Raw genomic sequence first — 26,765 nt, forward strand, 5'->3', positions numbered from 1 at the left:
TGCATCTGGAAATATACATCCTGATTCACTTTTCTGTGATTATCCTCAAGTTTATTTTTTAAGAATATTTTCTTCTACAAAAAATGATGTATATGCATTACAAAAATTTTAAACAATAGAGAGAGAATAAAGTAAAAAATTTACTTTAAATTTAGCTACTTAGAAATAATAATAATATGTTAATATTTGGTGACTATCACTCCAGAGCCTGGAGTCCAGACATTCTGTAAATGTGTGAAATGATAGAAAAACAGGTAGATTTATTAAAAAAAAAAAAAAAAGTTAAATGCTACACAAGTCATGTAAAATAAAATTCACTGTACTTAATTTTATTGTAGTTAACAGAAGAAAAATAAGCAGAAGAGAAACATAAATGTTCTCTGAACTTCAGATAAATATTTCTCCACCACCTATTATTTCCTAAAAAATCTCTCTCAAAAATTATCATAAAAATCCTTGAGATTTTAATCTTTAAAAAAATCACCTTAGTATTATTATTGCTCTACTAAAAACAATGAGTAAATGAAAATATTTTTACTTCTTTTAACTTCACTTTTCTCTCCTCACATTGATTTTAGCTAGTCATAAAATTATTTTTACTTTGTCGTTTTTTAGCATATCCATTCTGTTAAAAAAAACATAATTATTTTTACTTTGTCGTTTTTTAGCATATCCATTCTGTTAGGCAACTGTAATTCCAACAATCAAAAAAAAAAAAAGAAAACTACATTAAATAGACTTTGTGCTCAATACTACTATTTTTTCAGTCCTTTGTTATGACTGATTTCTTCATTTTGATTCTTTTGGTTAGAGACTGTCGAAATTTTTCAAGAAAATCTTATGGGTTCTATATCCTGCTTTAATTTGAATGTGCTGTCTTTTGTATCCTTGTAACTGAACAAGCATTCTTTTCCTGTGCTGTTAGCCAATCGAAATAACATGGACGCCACACCGCCAGTTCCAAGGGAAAGAGAAAGCAGAAATTTATTCTCCGTGCAGGATCTAGGAGCAACACAGGGTCTAGCTACCAGAAGGCCATCTGCTCACTGTCTTGAGGGGGTTGGGGAGCTTTTTATTTCCAATAGCGTCTGCGGGTTAGGTTTGGTGCCTGGAACTCTCCACCCTTAGCCCTCCCACGTCAACATTTGGAAATCCCGATGTTGAACCATGTCGGTGATGCTCAGGTCCAAGGGCAGATTGAGGACACAGCTCTTTGGGTCCTGCGCATGCGCCAAAATCTTGGTTTGCGCATGCACAGGATTCTGGCACCAAATTCAAACTGTGGTTAGGGGCGCAGCGTGGTTTGGCCAAACTGCAGTTAGAAGCTGTGGCTTGCCGGGCTGTGAGAGGGGTGGGCAACCACTGTGGAGCGGGGGAAGTCTTGGAGGAGGCTTCATCCTCATACAAAATCTCTTCTTTCCTTTGCCCTGTACATGTCCCTTGTAGTTCCCAGCACCAAGAAGTTGATATAAAAAAAATTTTTTTTTAATAGCTGTTTGAAATTGTGACTATTTCCTTTTTTCACTGAACATTTGAGTTTTTTTTTTCTTTTTTGGAATTTCTTTGTGTAATTTTTGGTAGATTTTAAGGAAGTAAAGTGTTATCTTTAAGTAGAAATCATCCTTAAAATTTGAACAAAAAAAGCTAGATACATATTACCCAACATTGAGGGTTAATCTGAATCTGTAGCTTCCTTCTCTTCCTGAGCATGACAAGACCAGTAACACGCTTTTACCTTTCTCCCTTCTCTCCCACTTTTTTCATTGTGATTAAATTATTTGGAATTTTCTGGATTGTTACTACTGTTTCTACCCGTAGTGAGGTGGGCAGCTGATGGATGGCGGATGGGAGGAGGAGCTAAGCCGCCATTTTTTCTCCGTCGCTGCCCCACTGAGACTGCGTCGACCTGATGATGTTGCCATGATGGCAGGCGCTGTCCACTAATTCTGGGGGACCATGCCCCTGAACACCTCCCCCTCCCCCGAACACCTCCCCCCCCGAACACGCCCTGAAGAAGAGCCCCCCCTACTCTGTTTCCTCCCCATATAAACCGATATGCTGCCCATTGAGGAGTCACCTTGCCAACGCGCGTCCCGGTGTGCTCCTTTGCTTGGCCAACCAAATAAAGTTTCGTTTTTCGTTTTACCCAAACTCCTGTCTCTGTGTTGCACTGAGCAGGACCTGGAGGATCAGTAACACTGTTCATCTATATCTTATAACTTATTTTCTTAATAATTGCATTGAGTTTTATAGCCACACTATCAATTGTAATTTAGGCTTACCTGTGTTTTTAAGCAAGTTAGGCACACTTAGGTTATTTTGCTAAACACCTCCCCCCCAGGAATTTTTGTAAGCACTCGATGCGAATTTTTTTTTTTTAAAGCAAGTGTTAAGAAAATTAGCATAGCGTTCTTACAAAAATACCTGGGGGGAAGGGTGTGGTTGGCAAAAAATGTAAACTGCATTGAGTTATTTATGTAAAAATAAGGTAACTGTTGGTGGTGTTTCCCCCCCACTCATTCTCTTATTCTTGCACCATGTCATTCCTTTTTTAAATTCCTCTTTTGCTGTATCTTTGAATACTTTTTAACACTTGCCACCCAGAAGAGATGCCTAGGTGGTAAGATTTAGAAATCATTGCATGTTTAACAATATATTTTTTTCCCCCTCATATTGGATTGATATTTTATCTGGTTATGGAATTCTCTAATGGCATAGTGGTTAAGAGTTGTGGCTGTTAACCAAAAAGTCGGCAGTTTCAAATCCACCAGATGCTCCTTGGAAGCCGTATGGGGCAGTTCTACTTCCTCTTACAGGGTCGTTATGAGTGGAAATCCACTCCACAATGGGGGGGGGGGGGGTTGGAATTCTAAGTTCAAGGTAATTTTGTCTTAGTTTTTTGAGAGTGTTTATGTATTATCCTCTAATATTGAGAGTTGCCGATATAAAATAGGATGGCAAACTGATTTTTTTTTTTTTTGGCAAACTGATTTTTATTCTTCTAAGTAACGCAATTTTTTTTTTCTTTTTGGAAAATTTTTGGATTTTTCTCTTTGTCCTTGGAATTCAATAATCTTAGTGGGATTCATTTAAATTTGCCTTTTTATTTGTTTATTTTTTTAAGATGTTCTGATTCAGTACTTGGTCAGCCATTTCTAGAAAGGACATCTAGATTTTCGGATCTTAAACTTCTCATAGAAAGGAGATTCTGAATTTTCCTTTACTGTTCTTCCTTGCTTGATACCGTTTTTAAGAACTAACAAGCTATGAGAAAACCAAAGCAAATTTCATGCCTGAAATTAAAAATAGTTTCCCAACGTTTATATTATTTGATCATAGCTTGTCATGACTAATTGTTCCATTTTTTTTCTACTACATAGTCTTGGATATCTAGAAATAAGAAATACTATCATTCTGGCTATGAAATTACTGACAACCAGATGCATGAAGCTTAGATTATAGAACTGATGCATTCCTGGAAAAAAGAATCAGCTTTCTGTGCCTCAAAGCCTATATTCTCACTCATTTTTAAAATAAAATTGGAGATGTACTTGTCTGGAATAATAATTTAGCCCTGTTCATTATGAAATCATTTTCAACAGTTTAATGAGTGTGTTAAGATTATACATGTTGCATGAATTTCTGAGAAAAAGTATTAATAATACACAAAATAACTTGCAAAATATAACAAAGTAATCCCTAGCTTAAGTAAATAGCTTAAATGTATAAAGAAAAAGCAGTGTATCTGACTGAATATCCATGGTTAATCTTTATTGAGTGATTGCTCTGTGCCAACCCAAAACCAAACCTATTGAGTTGATTCTGGCTCATAATGACACTGTAGGACAAAGTAGAACTGCCCCAAAGGGTTTCCTAAGAAGTGGCTGGTGGATTCAAACCACCAACCTTTTGGTTAGTAGCCCTAGCTCTTAATCACTGTGCCACCAGGGCTTGTTCTGTGCAAAGGTCCTCTAATATTCATGTGAGTGTTCTTCCTTTAATCCTCACAACAGCCCGAGGAGACAAGCACTGCCATTAACCCTATTTTACATAGGAGGAAACTAAAGTTGAGAGAATTTACGGAGGGTCACACAATTAGCAAATGATGAAGCAGAATTTGAATCCATGCTTCCTTATTCCTCAGGACTGTTTGGTTGAGGTGCATTATGTATGGAAATGGAGTCCCTGAGTGGTGCAAACTGTTAGCATTCTCAGCTGTTAACCAAAAGGTTGGAAGTTCAAGTCTACCCAAAGGTACCTCAGACAAAAATCCTATAAAGCACAGTTCTACTCTGACACACTAACTGGTTCTGATGTATGGAAAGTGCTGGGAAGACTGATCTGTAAACCTCCCAGTTGAAGAAGACATCCTGGAGGTGGTAATTTCCTGAAAGGATTGGCCAGGAGAAGAAGAAATGGGCAACTTAGGGAAGGGCCATTAAGGGAAATTTCCTGTGTGTTGTTTTATGGATGTAACTATCTTTCTGTGGCCCTCAACTTTTCTGGGGTGTAGTTGATTTGGTACTTTGGTTTTTATCAAGTTTTTATATCTACACAGTTGTCTGCTCAGTGATACCCATTAGTGGTTAAGGTGGCAGAAATAATGGAGCTGATGGAGATCTGTTTATTTCTATCACATAGACTTAGCTTTAAGATTTGGTTTCATCTATTTAGAATTGGGGCCTAAATTATCATGAATTTGAAATTTATTATGAAAATACAATGTGGTTGAATCATATTTACTTAACAAAATAATTGACTGTGAAGTTCAAAACAACGGCATCAGATCTGCATGATTCTGACCCAGAAAGATCCCAAATAAGCTGCCCATTTAGGAGCAGGCACATAACAAAGAAGGGTGAGAATGAATATCAGAGAAAAAAAAAAATGTTCGTAAGTGGAGTACTTTCAAGTTTTCAGAGCATTTTTATGCACATAAATGAATCAAGTGCCAGTTGAACAGTTAAGAAAATGCTTTCCACAGACCTCTTTAAAATTTAACAGGTGTCAAAGAAATTCTACCAAAGAAGCTGAAGTGCACTTGGAGTGTGTTTTATGTTCAGTGTTATTGCCTGACACAAGGACAGAATGTGAGACCAAGCATCTTCATCCAGGGAATGCTAAAATTCTGACTTCAGGTTAGATTTCATCATCAACTAGCAATAGCCTGGATGATTAAATGAATTCACAGCAAAAAAATGCAACTGCTCCTGTAGATCTTGTTCCCATAGGGCATAATGAAAAAAAAGCTGTCTGTAAAGACTCGTTGTGACTTTATGAAGTCAATCCAGTCTATGCTATATGCTATATGTCATGTTTATGTGTGAAAGCCAGTGCAATTGTCTGTATTAGGCTAAATTCCTCCTGTATCTCGAACCCCTCTCTATGGGAGTAATCTCTGGCCACTTGCTATCCCAAACGAAGGCCTCATCTCTTCAGCTCTCACACTGAATTCCATTTGCCTCTGAATTTCAATCAAAGAAAAAGGAATAATCCGATTCCCTTTGAAATAAATTTTTGATGCAATCCCGTGTTGACACGGATCTCAAGAGTGGTCTATGTAAAAGCATGCTCTCTGGCTGGATCATTGCCCTCATTGGTTTTTTGTATCTGATTCAAAGCTGTTTAAAAAAAGTTTCTTTCGGGTCTCTTACACTATTACAGCTTGGACAAATTGACTTTAGAGGGAAACATCTTAGCAGATCAGCTTTGTGAATTTAGGAGATGTAAGGGTTTTCTCAGAGAAAAGTGGTGTGGTTAAGCCTTGATATGATAAACAAATGGGATTCTAAACAAAGCTGTTGTTCAAGAGATAGGCTAAATTTCTAAGAAATGACTTAGAGTCTGGAGCTGGGCTTACCAGGAGGACTTGTGATCTTTGTCCAACATCAAAGGAGTGGAGGATGGAGGAATGAATTTACAAGTCACAACATGTTTCCTGGGGCATGAACATTCTCCTTTCTACACCAGCCCCTAAATTTTATCCTTCAGTGGCCTCCTATTACACCAATTCTCTGACCCTCTCAGATGGGCACTTGATCTATTTATTCTTTTGTCTTGTTTTCAAATTGTTCATGTGTCATCTTGCCTCCACAACCAGATCGAAAGGTCGTGGAGATTAAGGGCCATGTTTTATGCCACTTTTGTGGCTAACACAGCATCTGATACTGTACTGAGTTCACAGGAGACTTCCTGTTAATCCTTGTAAAATTGAACCAAATTAAATAAGTAGCCTTCGTAATCTTGACCCAGGGCCAGGGCAGAATCTACGTAATCTATTAGTTCTCATTAGCAGCCACTTCACATCTCATTTCTCCTGCCAGAGTACCCTCCTGCCCCAGCATCCTACACTCTATTCTTCTCTTCAAAAGGCATCCTCATTTTTGGAAACTTTCTAGGCTATTCTCATCCATAGTCCTCTTTCTTCTTCTTGAATGCCAAATTTAGGCCTATGATGTTACACGATTATTTATCAGTAATTAACAAATTAATAGATTATACCCGTGTGGTTGTCTAGTCTGAACATAAGGATTTAATAATAAGTATAAGCTTACAGGCCTTGTAAGTGGCTTTACAATATTAATATGGTCTGTACTGACCATGGCAAAATAGTCATTTTTGTTGGAGTTGAGCCTTGTCTCCAAAGCCCAAGCTATTTATCTCTTAATTTTTTCTTCCTTTCCTCTTAAAAATGTATGTCTTCTGATTATAAAATTAATAAGTAGTTCGTGTAAAAATTTTGGCAAATAATGGACAACAGAAAATGAAATCCATCCAACATCCCATCACCCCAGAGGTAAACGTTTTGAAGTAATACGTGTACATGGCTCTCATTTCATAAACTTGGATGTTCAAGACAAGTTTTATTTCTTATTTTCTTAAATTCAAGTGAAATCTGACCACATCCTTCAGTCATCCTTCCAGAGGATGTTACAATCGCTTTGTCAACATTGAAGTTTTATTATAAAATTGAAAATTATAAATCAATTCATTAAAAGTAGGTATTTTTATCTTATTCAATCCTTCCTTCTAAGAATATGGCTTATAGTGGTTCTTCGAGTTTTCTTTTGCCTCTCAGAATTTTCTTGGGGGGTGGTAATTATTTTTAGGCACTTAACATTGTTGTTATTGTTGCAATTGTGAAAAGAATCTTTTTATTCTAACAGTGTCTGTGATTGTTGGAATTAAGAGAGTTACTGTGTTGGTTTGTCTTTTTCTTTTGCATCGCCTTTATTTTCAACCATATTGGTAAACTTTATTATTAGTTCCTTAGTTTTTTCTCTGGGATTTTTTATTAGACCACAGTATCATTTGTAAATGATAATTTGCTATACCTCTGATTTCTATTTCGTGTCTTATTAAGTTGACTAGAATTTGAAGAATCCCAGCATCCCTATTTTAAAAGGAATGTCTCCAGTGTTTTAGAGATAAATATTATGTTAGCTGCTGTTTTGAGATAGATGTGCCTTTTCATGTTAAGTAATCAATAGTTATTTTAAAAATGTTCTCTGAACTGAAAGTTTCTTAAGAATTTGATAGCCATCTTTTTTAAAAACTTGTGTCGGAGTAAAATCTATTAATTTATTGATCATTAATGGCTACTAGTAGGGTAATTATAATAATAAAGAGCTTCTGTTGATATTATTCCACTTAACCTAGTTAGACTTTATCATGACATTTACATTTTTGTTTTTATGTTTGTATTTTTCCTTCCTCTTCCATTGCATCATAATCTTCATATTTTTCCTTTGCAACATCTCAGTTTCTTTTAAAGTATCCACATTGTGTGAATATTTGTTATTGTTATTGACCTACTAACCTACAATAACAACTCCGTAATATTTATTGACACTTACTATGTACCACAAAGTTCTAAGAACTTTAGATGCTATATTTTAAATCCATACAACAATCCTTTGGATCCTTTGGGATAGACGATATTACTATTACTCTACGTTTTTTGCCGTACGAGGAAACTGAAGCACTGACAGAGATTAAGCAGGTTGCCTCAGGCACACACGTAAGTAACAGAGCTTGGATTGGAATCCAGGACGCCTAACCCAAGAGCTGTGTTTCCTCCCACAAATGGCCACAGTATTGTATAAATCATGCTGCCAAACTTCTTTAAATGAAATTTGCATCCTCCTTTGAATTTTTTTTTTTTTTTGATATCTATGATGCCACCAATAGGGTGACTAAGACTCAAAACATGCTTCTCTGGAATAGCATTTAACTTTTGTTTTTACTTCTCAGGATTAAACACTTGATTCTTTGATGTGAAATGGCTCTAAGAATGTTTTATTAAAAAAAAAAATGTTTTGTTCAGTATTTTTTACGGCTTGACCTAACCAGTAAAACTGATTTTTTCTTTCTTTTTTTTTTTTTAACTGTGTTTTAGGCTAAAGTTTATAGCACAAATTAGTTTCTCATTATTCAAAAATTTATACAGGAATTGTTTTGTGACCTTGTTGCAATCCCTGCAATGTGTCAGCATTCTTTCCTTTTCCCTTTACACCCCGGTTCCCTGTGTCCATTCCTCCGGGTTTCCTGTCCCTCCCTGCCTTCTCATCTTTGCTTTTGGGCAGGTGTTGCCCATTAAGTCTCCTACACTTGATTAAACTAAGAAGAAAAGTATGGAACGCTTTGCGAATTTGTGTATCATCCTTCCGCAGGGGCTATGCTAACCATCTCTGTACCGTTTAATTTTGATACATGAGCTCCTGAAGCGAGCACTGATTATTTCTTGAATCATTGTTTTCCAAAATTCTTTATTTTTATTGAAAGCAAACATTCTCTCTGCGGAAGAATAAATATTCACTGTTAGCAAAGTTACGATGTACTTTGAATAGCCTACGATCAGATAGTTTTCCCAGGGCTTTCTGGCTAATTGGTGAAACTGTCTGTGCCTGGGGGGTGCAGGGTGATAGCCTCGCAGGGGCCTGGACTGAGGGTGAGGTGGTGGGGCTCTGGTCCAGCCTGTCCGCAGTCACATGGGGCTGCTGGAAAAACAGAAAAATGTTCTCCAGTGTGAAAAGACTGTGTTAAACAAGGTAAAATGTGATTCTCAAGTTTTCTTCCTGGTCTTGAACCTTAATTATCTCTATAATTAATACGTTAAGATCATTCAGAAATTTCAAAAATGTGTTTTTAATATATGTAAAGATAATTCAATGTTTTTTCTTGCCATCTGAAATCTCTCATCATCTTCTTTAATCAATATAAAACAAACTATTTGAAAATCTTAAAAAATTACCAATATACTATGTAAATTAAACCTCTTTGATTTCGAGTGATAAAGTTATCATTTTTATGCTGTTTTAGAAAATAAAATCCATTGACTCTTTGAGATACACTTTAACCACAATCATATTTATGCTCCTCCCTTTACCCTGTATGTCCACACACAAAAAATCATACTAATAACAAAGCAATAGCCACCTCCCAATTCTACTATACAGTGCTTTTGAGACAATGTATTTCAGGTTCTCAAATAATCTCACTCTTCCAAAGTTTTATATCTACCAGAAAGATGCTGTTTTTCATGGTTTTATTTTCTACTAGATTAGTTTAGGGATAGTTCTTGAAGTTGATGTTTTTCAAAATCATCATGGTTCTTCATTAAAAAAAGAGCTAACTTTTGTTCCCACACTCATTTTGCATCTCCCAGTTGTGTCTACCTGTAGTGTTTTAATTGCAGGCTATTTTGGGTGTCTACATAATGCTGAATTTGTTTGGAAGCCAAATTTCATTTTTCCTGCTCCAAAGATAGGTCCAAAACAGATGCAACAAATTTTAAATCCCAGCATTTCCATTGGGATCACAGATGGTATTGATGTGGAAGACATCTGTGGCACAGGCCAGAGGAGAGCTGGTTGGCTTCCTTTTAGAGTCAGGGCAAAGGATGTAGCAAAACAGATCTGAGGATACATTGAGGAGTTCCAGTACTGCCTACATGTGCACACAGATCCTAGTAAACCAATTAGGGCAGATTCAGAGGCCATTTACAGGGGACCAGGGACAGGCTGAGTGATCCAGACTTTTCCTACAGTTTCTAGCAGAGTCTAGAGTGAAGAATAGATGCGATAAAATGGTTGCACCTAAAGAATAGATAGGAAAGGCTTCTAGTGGGAGAAGTGTTTTCTCAAGCAGGAATATGGTCACGGCAAATTTGAGTTCCCATGCACTACTGCTAGGAGAGTTATATGTCTGGAGACAAATGAAGCAGTGAGGTAGATAGATACAACCTATACTGGAAAGGTGAAAATGAAGAAAAAAGTGGAAAGTACTGTACTATGGCGGCCTCATGGTTAAGCACTTGGCTGCTAACTGAAAGGCTGGCGGTTCGAAGCCACTGGCTGTCGCAGGAGAAAAAAACTGAAGACCTGCTCCTGTGAAGACTACAGCCTAGGAAACCCTATAGGGGAGTTCTACTCTGTCCTACAGGGTCACTATGAGTTGGAATTGACTCAATGGCACACAACAACGACTGTACTATTAGTTGAATATATTGACAATGCCAGAAAAGTATATACATGAACTTAGATTATTCATTTAACAAATATTATTGAGCACCTACTATGTGCTATAAACTGTGTCCATTTGCTGAGGAGCCAAAAGCCTGCAAATTAAACATGGTCCTTTTCTTCCCAGTCTTGTGGGGAAGTCTTAATACATATTAAAATACTAGCACAAGTGTAAAGATATATATTTAAAAAAAAGTTACACTTTTTAGTTTTTACCATTCTCAATGTTTGTACTTGTACAGTTCATACATTTCACTATCATAAGCTACGAATGTTAAGTATTGGTGTAATAATGAGCATTTTACGTGTGTTAACTTATTTCTCACACAGTTCTCTGAGGCAGGTGAATGGTTAATATCCCCATTTTATAAATGAGAATGCTGAGGCATAAAAGGATGAAAGTGATTTACCTAGAGTTATATAGCTTCTAAAGTGGGGAGCTGGGAATGAAACCCATACCACACAGTGCAGAGTCTGTGTTCTTAATAGTGACTGTATTGCAACGATGCAATTCTTTGTGCTAAACTTCCTGTAAGACGTGATCCAGAGCATTAGTGTTTATAGGTTTCCCTTTCATTGGGTCATAATGTCCCTATGGACATGTCATTTATGTTTTCCAAAGTGTTCTGTATACAGTGTGTCTTTGGAATATGTTATTGATAAGTGACTTCTCCAGCTGGGCAGAGTCATCTTGTTGCATAAATGATGTTGGTAAAATTCCTTAAATGCAATTTTAATTCTGCATGGTAACCATCAGGTGACCTTAGTTAACAGGGTTTTAAGTTAAAGGTAAACCCACCACCCATCTGTCAGTTTGTCATACTATGGTGGCTTGTATGTTGCTATGATGCTAGAAGCCATGCCACTAGTGTTTCAAATACCAGCAGGGTCAGCACAGTGGACAGATTTCAGCAGAGCTTCCAGACTAAGACGGATCAGGAAGAAAGGCCTAGAGATCTACTTCCAAAAATTAGCCAATGAAAACTTTGTGAATAACAACCCAACAATCATGAAGATGGTGCAAGACTGGCCAAAGTTTTGTTCTGCTATACATAAGGTTATCATGAATTAGAGCCAACTCGACGACACCTAACAACAAAAACAACAAATCCTGGGGAAGTAAGGAGGACCCAAGACTGTTTCAGCTCACACACAAGTCATGATAGTTCCTGGCATTTGGGATATAGCAGTGTTCTGTGGATGCTGGCAGGAAAACTGGTGGCCTGATGGCATCTTTAGAGGAGGCTGCTGTGCCTCCTCTGCCTGCTTTTTCTTCCTAGTGGCATTCTCTCTCCACTTTTATTCTCCATCGCATATGTCTACTAATTATGTTCTGCTTCCGTTCCTTCATGGCTCCTCCCGCAGAGTTGTTCCCACTGTGCTCTACTGTTTGTTGACATATTTGGGAGCCTCAGATTTACATTCCCTGAGATAGTACCTGATGGGAGCCAGTTTAAGGCACCTGGTTTAGGATAGAGCTTTGGGGCTGGTCCTCTGCATGAACTGATGGCCAGTTTGGAACAGGTTACCCTTGACTCAGGAGCTGACCCCAACCCACTAATTTTTAGCCAGGCTGGTATGATACCTAGCGTTTTATATGTCAGTAGCTTTCTGAAGGAGGTTCTGGGCATGTTAGGTACCCTGAGAATCCAAAAAGGGTGGAGTGAAACTTTTCAGACAATTTGCATAGCATTTTAAGTATAAAAATATTTATTTCTTTCCACATTGAGTGCCTGTGTGACTCGTGTCAATGATTTATGTAGCTGGCAGACAGAGAATAGAGGGAAAAAAATCTTTTGGTTAGAATAGAAAGAGAAACTGTTAGAATTTAGATTATTAGAATTTATGAAATTATGAGAATTTAAATGAACATGTTTCACTTTCTATAGCAAAATTGTAAGTTCCTTTGCAGCAGTGCTCATTTTTAAAATATATTTTTACTGTTTCACATGTGGTAGGAAATTAATATATATTGACCGACTCGGAAAAACAAAACAACATTGATACCAACTTTTAAAATAAAAATTCCTTCCAAATGTCTGGAAACAATTCTTTCTTTAGTACTTATCAATATAGTAGAATTGCTGTTAAGAATACTTGCTAATATTTAAGAAACAATTGATCATAAACAATAGGTTGAATCATTTTGTAAGAGTATAAATTATGCCAACACACGTAATTTTTTTTTTTTTAAAGTTTATGTTGTCGTTGTTAGCTGGTATCAAGCCAGCCCTGACTCATGCACTATGGAATGAAACTCTGCTCTGTCCTGTGCCGTGCCCCTTGCTGGCTGTGATACGCAGGGTTTTCATTGGCTGATGTTTTAGGAGCAGATCACCAGAGCTTTTCCTCCTAGTTGGTCTTAGTCTGGAAGCTCTGCTGAAACCTGTTGAGTATCATAGCAACATGCAAACCACCACTGACAGAGGGGCGGTGGCTGTGCATGAGGTACATTGGCCAGGAACCAAACCTGGGTCTCCTGCATGGAAGGTGAAACTTCTACACTGAACCACCAATGTCCCCCTTTTAAGACTATCAAATTGCAAAATTAAAGATAAAGACTATATTAGTGTCCAGTTAGGAAAACAGAGCCTTTACGAGATATAATTCAACAAACACACTTATCATGGGGAAATAGTTACAAAGGGGTTGGAAGAGCTGAAAAGCTAGACAGGGAAAAGAGAACAACCCAGAGATTAGCAGTAGGAGAAGGCTTTCTCACCTTCAGGGCTGGAGGAACCAAGGGAGGAGGTTGTGTTCCCAGAGCCCTGATGCCTGGGACCACAAAGGGAGGAGTTGGCCTGCAGGGCCTAGAACTATAAAGGGAAAGACTTTCTGATAGAAACTGGTCTATGGAGGAGACACAGTTATTAAAGTAGAGAGAGGGGATAAATACTCTGGTCTTTCCCATTCCTCCATTCCCAAATTTCCCAGCAGTGCTTCCATTGGTCACAACTAACAACAGTAAGCTTGAAAGGGATTCCTGGGAAATGTAGTTTATAGAGTTGGCCCCATGCAATACAGTGAGGATCACGGGAAAAATGAGGAATAGTTCTAAGAGCAAATAGGCAAATGATCTGCACAAAAGACATAAAGGAGAAAATAAAATATTTTATCCATGTAATAATCAAGTTTTATAGAAAAAATTTTCAGGTATATTTAGCTGTACACCTACTCACTTACAGACTATCTCCTTATCTGCCATTTTGCATTTACAACAATGGTAAAAAAATCTACTCTTGGACTATTTTGCGCATTAACAATGTACGTCTGGCAGTAACGAATGCCAAGGTGTGAGGTGAGAGTAACACTGGCTGTGATGATTAAGATTATGTGTCAGCTTAGTTAAGCCATGATTCTCAGTGGTTTGGCAGTTATGTAATGATGTAATTTGGCAGTTACGTAATGATGTAGCCATCCTCCATTTTGTGATCTGATGTGGTCATCCTCCATTTTTGCATAATGCCAATTTTTGCATAATGACCTGGTCTTTGGAACATAACAATGTCTATAAGTGAGGAGTGGGTGTAATAATTTTTATACAACCTTTATTCAGGTATATTTGAGTGAGAGTATCAGTGTGGAGCAAAGAACATTGATCATTTCTCAACCTTTTTAGACTCAGGAATATTTTCACAGCAATAGATAATATTGACAATTGCCTCATTAATTCATTATTTTATTTTAACAACACCACCACATGTCTGTCAGTTTGTCATACTGTGGGGGCTTGTGTGTTGCTGTGATGCTGAAAGTTTTGCCACTGGTATTCAGATACCAGCAGGGTCATCCACGGAGGACAGGTTTCAGCTGAGCTTCCAGACTAAGACAGACTAAGAAGAACCTGGCAGTCTACTTCTAAAAAGCATTAGCCAGTGAAAACATTGTGAACCTTGCTTGCTGAAAGTGAAAAGGACTTGAAGCACTTACTAATGAAGATCAAAGGCCACAGCCTTCAGTATGGATTGCATCTCAACATAAAGAAAACAAAAATCCTCACAACTGGACCAATGAGCAACATCATGATAAATGGAGACAATATTGAAGTTGTCAAGGATTTCATTTTACTTGGATCCACAATCAACAGCCATGGAAGAAGCAGTAAAGAAATCAAACAATGCATTGCATTGGGCAAATCTGCTGTGAAGGACCTCTTTAAAGTGTTGAAGAGCAAAGATGTCACCTTGAAGCCTAAGGTGCGCCTGACCCAAGCCATGGTATTTTCAATCACATCATATGCATGTGAAAGCTGGACAACGAATAAGGAAGACCAAAGAAGAGTTGACTACTTTGAATTGTGGTGTTGGCGAAGAATATTGAATATACCATGGAGTGCCAAAAGAACAAACAAATCTGTCTCGGAAGAAGTACAACCAGAATGCTCCTTAGAAGTGTGGATGGTGAGACTGTGTCTCCCTGGAGAAGGACATCATGCTTGGCAGAGGACAGGGTCAGCAGAAAAGAGGAAGACCCTCAATGAGGTGGATTGACACAGTGGCTGCAACAATGAGTTCAAGCATAACAATGATTGTAAGGATGGCGCAGGACTGGGCAGTGTTTTATTCTGTTGTGCATGGGGTTATTATTAGGTGTTGACTCAACGACACCTAATAATAACATTTTAACTACATATTATGGCATCAAAATGAAGTCCATACGTCTGCTCACTCTATGTTAGAAATATTTCTGTTAGTGCAAAAATTAAGCCTTTAGAAAAATAACCTTCTCTGATTTGTTTCTAAATGACAAACAGAGAGACTTTTGAGGCTATATCTGTAAACACTTCTCAAGGAAGGTCTTCCCCCCACAGTAAATTAAAAGCCAAATTAGTCATAACTGTCATTATATTTTTTGTTTTTAACGCTGAGATTTGAAGTAGTGAGACATCTCAATGCGCTATGTAGGAATTCCAATGAATGTACCTTATGGATCTGGTAAGGATCATCTTGAGGTGAATTTGCAGAATTATTATCATTTATTGCTTTTCATCAGCTATATAATTGAGAAGATTTTCCCAGTGATTTATGCCACCATAAAAGACTTGTCTTATTTCTATTAATTATGATTTGGAAGATGTAATATATATAATGCTAATGAATGTGTTGAATGATGTTGGATTAATTGGAATGACAAAAATATGCCTTAAGCAAAGAATAATGGTTTGAGACTATTGGCAAATCCATAGATAAAACTGTTATTTACCTTGACTCCTGCAATGTACTTTGAAATCTGTCAGGTCCATGGCAGCACCAAGAAGTTAGATTGGATCTTTGATCACCATTCCTATTCTTTTTTAAGAAAAAACCTTTTATTATGGAAAATTCCAAATATAACCCCTCAAATACGATTCACCCAGCTTCAACAATGATCAACTCATTATTAGTCTTGTTTTCATATATAATCCCATCCAATTCCCTTTCCTCTCTCCCTGAACTCCACTGGATTATTTTAAAGACAATTTCAGACATCATAGCACTCCTTCCCCGGTTTTAGCAAGGTTTTTGTCTGGGAGAAACTGGTGGCTTTCCACTTAGTAATGTGGTAGCTGGGTCAACACAAAGCTTATCTATTTCACTAAAATGCCTGATGTTAGTGGGCCGTAGTACTGGAAAATTCCAGGGAACTACATATATTTTGGTGTATTGCTCTCAATGTAGATACTAGGTAAATAACTTTGTAAAAGGCACATGTATTTCTTAGGACGGGAAACATGTACGAGTTCAGGAATTATTACTATGTATTTTAAAATTAGATTCATATGCAATCATCTGGTCGAAGGCAGAACCATACAGAAATAGGTTTGGTCTAGTAGATTTTAGAGATAATTAGATGTCACAAAATTCCAGAACCTTCAACTTGCTGTTCATTAATGGTGGCAAAATGTTCTGGAACTTTTGTCAGGGCCAGTGAGGGAAGGAGGAGAGGACTTTGTGGAAAAATAAAGAGAAGAAGGATTTCTTGAATAAGGACATTCTCTTCTCACTCTACACCGCCTTCCTGGAAAATAATATCTCTGTCCATGACACCAATTAATCCCTGTGTTGATGACTCCAGATCTGTATCTCTCTTTAGCTTGGGTTCAACTCTATAGCTCCTAGTAGATATTTCTACATATAAGTGCACAAAGCTCCTAATAGACAACATGTCTGGAACAGATAGTCCTGACCCCTAAACCTACTTTCTCACACTGTTTTTTTTTTTTTTGCTGAATGGTACCATCAACCAATTAGGTATCCAAGTTAGAAAACTGAGAATTTTCTTCTTCCTCTCCCCTACTTCTTGGGCTAATCAACTACCAGTTCTTATGTTGTCAACCTCTTAAAATCCTCTCAATTTATTCTCCTACTGCTACTTCCCCCACTTTCATTTAGACTTTTTATTATTTATTTATTTTTTTGCCAGAGTTGGTGAACTTGTATTAGATCCAATCATTCTCTACCTTGTTATTTGAATATGCAAATCTAATATCTTTCCCATCTTAAATTCTTCAAACTTTTGTTGGCAACTATGACCTTTTACAGTCTAGCTCTACTCTACTTGTTAGGCTCATCTCTTGCTATTTCATACCTTGAACTTTGCCATCAAACCATATGGAAATACATGTAGTTCTCCAAACATTCTAAAATGCCAAAATACATGTAGCTCTCCTAACATGCCAAAATTCTGATTCAGTAGGTATGATTCTGATTCTGCATTTCTACTAAGATTCCAGCTGATACTGCTGGCCCATGGACCACACTTTAAGTGGCAAGGGCTATAGGATTTATTCTTACCCTATCTCTTAATTACCAACAGAATCAAAGTTGTCCCTTTTCCTTGCCGTTCATTCTGTTTTGACTGTTCTCTGGCTTTAACCATTGTATTCTGCAGAATCAGCCACATTCTGTCTTCAGATTACATACTTGACCAAATTCTTTTACCCTTCAAATCTTAGCTCAAATATACCTTTCACTTGGAAAACTGTCCTGAGTCTGTCAGGAAGACTTGAGATACCTCTTCTTCTATGCATACTACTTTTCTTGCATTTTTCTATTACAGAACTCCTACGTTTCATTGTAAATGCTTGCTTGTCTATTTTTCCATTCAAAGAATTCTCAGCATTACTCACAGTGCCAGGCACATGGGAGAAACACCAAAAATATTTGTTGACAGAGGAATTTCTCTAGTCCACTTTATGATTGTCTTTTGATCTGTCCTTTCCATGACATCCTAGTACTGTACGAAGTAGCAAATATTTCTAAAGAGCCCCAAAAATTTCATTGACAACAAACCTTAGAGATAATTACAATCCCATGTTAATATTAGTGTGGTCACCAGGCTAAGGGTCAGGGCTGTCTCTGGACAAGTTTTATTGAGCAGCCACTTGGGTCTTTATTAACTGTGTTATGGTCTGTCTTTAACCTTTAGGCTCGTAGGCTCATAAATCAGATTTGTCAGCATCTTGAATGAGTCTCCTTCTCTCAAGAGGAGACTCACATTAACCCAGCTTTTTAAGATTGATGTACAATTTATAAAGCTAACCAGTTCATTTACCATGAGAAATTATGGCCAGAATAGTGGAACCCACATGATTAGCCCTTTCTTTGCTGTAATTAAGCTTTAAGGGAAGTCAAAGCAAAATTCAAAGTTTGTTTTGTAAGGGAAGAATCTGAAAAGTAGGAATTAGATAAATTGGATGTTTGGCGGTATCAGTTTAAGTTACCCACAAACGTTCAAAGCATATTAGGAATGGTTTTGCCAATGGGATGAGAAATAGTTAAAATTTGTGATCACAAGTTCTGCACCCATCTCCACCACTAGGATTGATTTTCAATGGGACTGGAAATGTTAAGCTCAAAATCTGATGATGTAGAGTGCCGTCACCAGGGAGTGCTTGGATGGCCCTGTGCTATTCGCCTCTGAGACTCTTCCTTTACTGTGCTTCCATGGCAGTGAACACCCTTTTAGGTTGACTCATTTTTGCATAGACCAATTCTCCTTTTTTAAAGGTGACTTTGCATAACTCTCCCCTGCTCCTTCATATGTTGTTTTCCATCCCTTCTAAGTCCTAAGAGGTATATCAAATGAAGCCAAAAAAAACACCCTTCCCCTCTGTGGTGAGGATGGGGCAAGTCTTATGAAGGGGGTTGGTGCCTATGAAATGTAATATAGGAGTTCTTGAAGGTCCACCAATTTAACTTCTTAGCAAGAAAAGGAAAACAAACAATTTTTCACCTTTTCTGCTGTATACTATAAGATGGCACAAATGGTTTGTGCTTGGCTGGTAACCAAAAGACTGGGGTTCGAACTCACCCAGTGGTACTGCCAAAGAAAAGACCTGGCGATCTGCTTCTTTAAAGATTATAGTAAGAAAACCCTACAGGGCAGTCCTACTCTCTAACACATGCGGTTGCCATGAATTGGAATTGACATGACAGCACAAGACAACAAAAACAACTATGTACTATAGACTCAGTAATTTCTTTACATAGAATGAAAATGTAACTGAGGGAGGTAATACTACTCATATCCTCCTTCCTCTCTATGAGCAGGTTTTCACTGGTGGTGAAGGATGAAGCACCCATAGAATATTAAGCGTCTGAGCGGGTAGATGGTATTGGGACCTAAGTTTCTGTTCCAAAGCTCACATTTTGGACTATAGTCCTGTTTTATTGCCATGAAGTTGTTGGGAGAAAGAGAACTCTGGATGTAGAGTAAAGAAAATTTTAGTAAATTCTGAGAGGGGTGGAACCCTGGTGGTGCAACGGTTAAGCGTCGGGCTACTAACCAAAAGGTCAGCAGTTCAAATCCACCAGCCACTCCTTGGAAACCCTATGAGGCAGTTCTACTCTGTTCTATAGGGTCATTATAAGTTGGAATCCATTCAGCGGCAATGGGTTCTGTTTTTTGGTTCTGTTATGAGATGTGTACAAATGGAAGGAACTCTTAGGTGGTACAAATGGGTAATGCTTCTTGGCTGCTAACAAAAAGTTGGATATACAAGGCTACCCAGAAGAGCCTTGGAAGAAAGTCCTGGTGATCTAGTTCCAAAAAATAAGCCATTGAAAATCCTATGGAGCACAGTTCTACTCCGACGCACATGGGTTCGCTATGGTCACTATGAGCCGGAATGGACTGGAAGGTAAGACACAGTGAGTGAAAGGGTGAGGAGTGCAACTGCGTCTCTATCACTGGAGCTAATGGTTCTTGAAACGCTTGCCCAGGAAGTTATGATTTTCCTCTCTTTAAGGTAACTATTTAAACTATTGACAACTTTCTTTAGTCTCCTAGCAGTAGAGACTGGGGCTGTCTTTAATCTGCATGTGAATTATCTAAGGATATTGTTAAAATGCAGATTCTAGTTCAGTAGGTCTGATGCAGAGGAGTCCCTGAAATTCTGCATTTCTGGCAAGATCCCAGCTGATGCAGGTGGGTCCACGGGTTGTACTTTGCAAAGGGCTAGAGGATCCCTCCAGGTCTATTCCGGCCTTCTTCTTGCCATTCACTGTTTTAGCTCTCTAGCTACAGCTGTTTTATTTTGCAGAATTAGCCATGTCATGTGATAGGAAAACTTTCTCAGTCTTGTGGGTTAGGATGCCTTGGAAACATTAATTGGTGTTAAACAACAAGGAAAAATGAAGGGGGGGGGGCACAGTGTGGGTGGAGAAAGAGAGAGCGGGGTGTGTGTTTGTGAGTGTGTGAGTGTGTGTGTATGTGCACGCACGTGTTGGGGGGTGGGGCTGGGAGGAAGAGGATATAATAGGTCTCACTGGAATGTGGAAATGTGTGAGGGACCTGTTAACTCATGTCTAAAATAGCACAACACCCCAGCATGGTTGGGCAAGTACAGTAGCAAAATGTTAAAAAAAAAAAAAAAAAAAATCTAGGGAATGTCAAAGAATATTTTGGAATAATATAACACCCTACATCATAGTTTCTTTTCTATTCTTTACTGTTGCTGGTTGGATACCTTGCTCTGTTGTTCAGAGAGTTTGTTCTGTTCCCTACACTGTTTTGCAGAGATGAGGTAGAAGGCATTACAAAGGGAGAAATTTCTACTGTTTGTGGCCAAACAATATTCAGGATGTCATTATTCCAGTTTCACCTAAGTCTTCTTTCCAAAGTGTTATTATGTAATTTCTCTGCAGAAATCCTATTTAACACCCCAACCTCCCTGACTTTGCTCTCTCTCTTTTTTATAGTCAGTCTTTGTGCAAATTACCATGGCTACATACACATCAATGGTGGAGGAATATTTTTTTCCATTAAAAATAAAACTGCCAAATTTTCAATTGTTAACTTTTCTCTTTATTTTAACCACCCTCCCCACTTCGATTCTCTTTGTCAGAAATTCCACATGTATTTCATTTTGTTATTGTTAGTTTTCTCTTATTTATTAACTGGTCTCCCACAAAAATGCTTTCTAATACCAGGCATCAGAGAAGGGAGACATTTCAAAACAATGCCAATAATCAAACTCTCAAATGGCAGTAAAAACACTTCAAAGAGATTTCCCTTAAAGAAGTGTTTTAAAAATGTAATCTGTCACGAAAAGACTCAAGAAACATTTGCTAGGCCTGTCTTTAAAATCATTTTCCATGATTTTTTTTTTTTCTTCACGATGGTACGAAACACAATATGCATTGACAAAAAAAAAAAAAAAAAACCATGAAGACTGTCAGATATATTGTGATTGTGATACAATTCCAATTTTCAAATTCAAATTCAGTTATGCCTCTCTGCTTTTCTGTTGGGTTTATATTTCCTGTCTATCTGTGCAATACTGTGGATTAGGCATTCCTGTGGAAAGCGTATACTTATTGAGAAGAAAGCAGCTTTCGTGAGGATCACTGGAAAATGTTACTTTTATTACTTGGCCTATTCAGAATTTTATATGTGTTAAGTGCTATCCAATCCTTTCAGTGGTTATTCCTTATAAACAATTTCACGACTTGGTTTATGATTGCTATATCCATTTTATAGATGATACTGCAGAGGAATGGATTATGGGGCAAGTGAAATTAAAACCTACAATAACAAAAGTTATCCCAACTGTTGTTTTATTTGTATCTATTTGGGCTAAATATATCTGATAAAAAGTGACGTATCTGGAGATTTGGTATCTCTGGGGCTGTGTCTTGGTTTATAAAGAAAAAATGAGGAGTTGTGAAGCAATTACATAATATTACAGAGAGAAAAATCCCTTATTGTTAGGAAACTGTGGGTCCTGTTGGTTCTATGATCCCCCTTGGCAGGAGAAAATTTGCTGGACAATTGCTCAACTCTTGAAGCACTTACTGATGAAAATCAAAGATCACAGCCTTCAATATGGATTACACCTCAACATAAAGAAAACAAAAATCCTCACAACTGGACCAGTAAGCAACATCGTGATAAATGGAGAAAAGATTGAAGTTGTCAAGGACTTTCTTTTACTTGGATCCACAATCAACTCCCATGGAAGCAGGAGTCAAGAAATCAAATGATGTATTGCATTGGGGAAATCTGCTGCAAAAAAAAACCTCTTTAAAGTGTTAAAAAGCAAAGATGTTACTTTGAGGACTAAGGTACGCCTGACTTAAGTCACGGTGTTTTCAATCTTCTCATATTGCATGCAAAAGCTGGACAATGAATAAGGAAGACCAAAGAAGAATTAAGGCGTTTGAATTATGGTGTTGGTGAAGAATATTGAATATACCGTAGGCTGCCAGAAAAATGAACCAATCCGTCTTAGGAAAAGTACAGCTGGAATACTCCTTAGAAGCAAGGATGGTGAGACTTTGTCTTATGTATCAGGAGTGATCTTGTCTTATGTTATCAGGAGTGACCAGTCCCTAGAGAAGGACATCATGCTTGGTAAAGTACAGGGTCATCGAAAGAGAGGAAGACCCTCAACAAGATGGACTGACACTGTGGCTGCAACAATGGGCTCAATCATAGCAATGATTATGAGTGTGGTGCAGGACTGGGCAGTGCTTTGTTCTGTTGTACATAGGGTCACTGTGAGTCAGAACTGACTTGATGGCATCTAACAAAAACAACAAAAGCTTAATTTTGTAAACATCACTGTTGTATCTGTTACCATGCCAGGGATATGTTTTCCACATTCTTCTTGTAATTTTAATTTCAATCTTGAAAATGTGCCAAGTAGATTCTTAATGAGCACCTCATACTGCTATGACCTCAGAGAACCAGATTTGGGCAAAGAAGTTCCACCTGTAGAAAACGTCCAGTGAACCGAATGGAGGTAGCTTGACAGTCTTCTTCCATTTACCTAAGGCTGTTAGTATTGGCTTTAGAAGTTTATTCTAAAGTGAATGAGCTGGTTGGGTCAGTGTGTATTCATATGTGGGGAGGGGAGGATTCTTCATACCCCTCTATGGGATGGTATAGTACCGTAGGTTTCTGCTAAGAGCTGACTCCTAACTTTAACAAAGGAATAAGTGGAATGGGACAAAAGACATAGAGAGTGCCAAGGAAGAGGGTATGTCTTCCGCAATGCTCTTGCCACTCCCTAACAGGATGTAGGACCCTCACTGCTTCTTGCCATGGGAATGAGCATAACTCTGGTCACCATATCCTCTGAGCTGGGCTAAATTGGAGAATACAGGAGTGAAGTCATACACTGGGATGTGCATTGTGAGTTTCCTTCTAGGTGATGGAGAGAGAATAAAGGTCAGAACATCATCTTTGAGAATGATGGACAAATTAATTCTTTATGCATTGTTTATTACGTAATGTTAGCTGTGAAGTGCAGCAGATTCTTCCAGAATGCACTTAGCAGGGATGAGGCTAGATGCCTGTTGAATTCAGAACAATCTCTGGGGTTATTGAGGCTGCTTGGTTTGGCTCTTGGTGGTGAGTGTTCAGCTGATAACTGTGCATATATTTATATTTCTTCTGAAATATGAACTCCTTGAAGGCAATAGCCAGGTCTTTTTATCTTTGTAATACAGTCCCTGGAGAAGGACATCATGTTTCGTAAAGTAGAATGTCAGTGAAAAAGGGGAAGACCCTCAATGAGATGGATTGACACAGTGGCTGTAACAATGGGCTCAAACATAGCAACGATTGTGAGGGTCGTGCAGGACTGGGCAGTGTTTTGTTCTGTTATACACAGGGTTGCTATGAGTAGGAACTGACTGGACGGCACCTAACGATAACAACAATACAGTGTCTAACATAGTACCTGTCATACATTAGAGGCTTAATACATGTTAAATGCATGATGGCTTATACTCCTCGTCTACTCTAGTATTCTTCTGTGTCCTGTTGGCTTAGAGTCATAGAGAGGATAGCCAACGAAAAACAGGTCTCAGCAATTACGGAGCACAGTAAACCTGTTGAGCACCTCTGTGTTTTTTTTAGGTCCCTTCCCTAGATTCCTAAGTATGCCATCACTTTCTAACCTTCCTTGTGGTATATTGCTCTCATGGTGTTTCCCCCTTCCTAACCTAAAAGGAACCCTAGTGGTGCAGTGGTTAAGTGCTCAACTACTAAATAAGTGGTCAGCGGTTCAAACCCACCAACTGCTCCATGGGAGAAAGATGTAGTAGTCTGCTTCCATAAAAATTTACAGCCTTGGAAACCCTAAGGGACAGTCCTACTCTGTCCTATAGGGTCACTATGAATAGGAATTGACTTGACATCAATGAGTTTGGTTTTTTTTTTTTGAAACTAAATGCAGATATCTGTACGGGACCATATTATGGTTTTCATTAGCCTTAGGCACTGTGTTTGGCAGGATAATGGCCCCCTAAAGATGTCACATCATAATTTCTGAAACCTGTAAATATGTTACCTTAAATGGCAAAGGGGACTTTGCAAATGTGATTAAATTAAGGAACTTGAGATGGGAAGATTATCTTGGATTATCAGGAGGGCCAATGTAATCACAAGTGTTATTTATTTATTTTTAATAATATTGTGCTTTCAGTGAAAGTTTATACAGCAAATTCGGTTCCCAATTAACTATTTCTGTACAAACTGTTGCCACGTCAGTCAATGTCATTAATATCACACACAATTAAAATTTTGCTAAAGATGATTCAAAAGTGGCCGTAGCAGTACATGGACAGGAAACTATCAGAAACTCAAGCTGGATTCAGAAGAGGACATGGAATGAGGGATATCATTGCTGATGTCAGATGGATCTTGGCTGAAAGCAGAGAATACCAGAAAGATGTTTACCTGCGTTTTATTGACTATGGAAAGACATTCGATTATGTGGATCATAACAAATTAATGGATAACACTGTGAAGAATGGGAATTCCAGAACACTTAGTTGTGCTCATGAGGAATTTGCACATAGACCAAAAGACAGTAGTTTGAACAGAACAAGGGAATGCTGCCTGGTTTAAAATCAAGAAAGGTATGCACCAGGGTTGTATCCTTTAGCCGTACTTGTTCAATAATCCGAGAAACTAGACTATATAAAGAAGACCGGGGCATCAGGATTGGAGGAAGACTCCTTAAGAACCTGCTTTATGCAGATGACACAACCATGCTTGCTGAAAGTGAAGAGAATTAAAGCATTTACTGATGAAGATCAAAGTGTGAATTACACCTTAACATAAAGAAAACAAAAACCTTCACAAGTGGACCAATAAGCAACATCATGGTAAATGGAGAAAAGATTGAAGTTGTCAAGGATTTCATTTTACTTGGATCCACAATCAACAATCACGGAAGCAATGGGCAAGAAATCAAACGATGCATTGCATTGGGCAAATTTGCCACAAAAGATCTCTTTAAAGTGTTAAAAGGCAAAGGTGTCACTTCAAGGTCTAAGGTGGCCTGACTCAAGCCATGGTGTTTTCAATCACCTCATATGCATACAAAAGCTGGGCAATGAATAAAGAAGACCAGAGAAGAATTGATGCTTTTGAATTACAATGTTGGTGAGGAATATTGAATATAACATGGACTGCCAGAAAAATGAACAAATCTGTCTTGGAAGAAGTACAGCCAGCATGCTCATTAGAAACAAAGGCATCAAGACTTTGTCTCACATACTTTGGACATGTTATCAGGAGGGACCAGTCCCTGGAGAAGAACGTCATGCTTGGTAAAGTAGAGGGTCAGCAAAAACGAGGAAGATCTTCAAGGAGATGGATTGACACAGTGGTTGCAATAATGGGCTCAAGCATAACAACTGTGAGGATGGTGCAGGGCCAGCTGGTGTTTTGTTCTGAATGACATAGGGTCGCTATGAGTCAAAACCAGCTTGATGGCAATCTAACAACATATGAATTGTTCCCTGACATTGTTTACATTTCCCCCAATGTGTTAACATTCTCATTATTTCCATTCTGGTTGTTTCGTTTCCATTAATCTAGTATCTCTGCTCCCCATTACCTTCTCATCTTTGCTTTAAACGTTGACTGGTCTCATATAGACTAGTTTTTAAAGGAGCACAGCATTTATGAGTGATATCGATTGACAAAGGTTCTTCTAAGAGGGAAGCAAGAGCATCAGGGTTGGAGAAGGAGAAATGACAACAGAAGCAGAGATCAGCATTGTATGACTGCTGAGAGACAAGATTTACAGTTCTACTCTGTCCTACAGGGTCTCTATGAGTCAGAATCAACTGGATGGCAATGAATTTGGTTTTGGTTTTATTTATCTGAATTTTATCACGTTAAAATTTGACCTATGCTTTTCTATGTAGGCAAAAACGCAAAACACAATTTTTACTTCTTAGTCATATATATTACTTTCCACACTTTGCCTCTGTGAAAAATGATACATTTCAAGCTTATGGCTACAAGCGTTAACGCTGTGAATTGAAAATTACAACATTACTTCATCGCATACCTCATTAACTGTTTCTACATCTCTGACAATTAGAAGCCAGAAAGGCATAACTTCTAGCTAAAAATCAAAGCCAGGTTGAGGGAAGTTCAGTTATGGGATGAAGGAACAAGTATCCAGGGGACCTTACTGTTTACGGAGCTCACAAGGGTTCACTGAGAAAAACGTTCCTGAACTGTGATCCTAACGCAGGATTTGCGGAGTCTGCTCTAATTCGGTGACTTCCATTCTGGAAAAGGCTGCCTTGAAAAGGACTGGTTTCTGGAGATTTTCAGGAAAGTCGCCAGTTCAAACTGCTCAACCTGTGAAATCATTCCTGGCTGGTAGTGTGTCCTTTCTGTAATCGAGGGGCTTGCTGGAGACAGAAGAATAGCCTCATATCTAAAAAAACCCACTGCAGTGGAGTAGATTCTGACTCATGGTGACCCTATAGGACAGAGTAGAAATGC

General features: G+C 38.1%; 1 long non-coding RNA gene and 1 other non-coding gene across 2 annotated transcripts in view; one reads left to right on the forward strand and one right to left on the reverse strand.

The window, feature by feature from the left end:
- LOC111751740 (uncharacterized) overlaps positions 1 to 26,765 on the forward strand; it is a 120,941-nt gene that overhangs the window by 48,192 nt on the left and 45,984 nt on the right. The gene's annotated exons all lie outside the window — the stretch shown is intronic.
- On the reverse strand, positions 8,628 to 8,732 carry LOC111750447 (U6 spliceosomal RNA). The gene has a single exon (XR_002785579.1). It is a non-coding gene; the product is annotated as a U6 spliceosomal RNA (small nuclear RNA).

Source organism: Loxodonta africana, chromosome 1, assembly GCF_030014295.1.
Source record: "Loxodonta africana isolate mLoxAfr1 chromosome 1, mLoxAfr1.hap2, whole genome shotgun sequence".
Classification (NCBI taxonomy): Eukaryota; Metazoa; Chordata; class Mammalia; order Proboscidea; family Elephantidae; genus Loxodonta; species Loxodonta africana.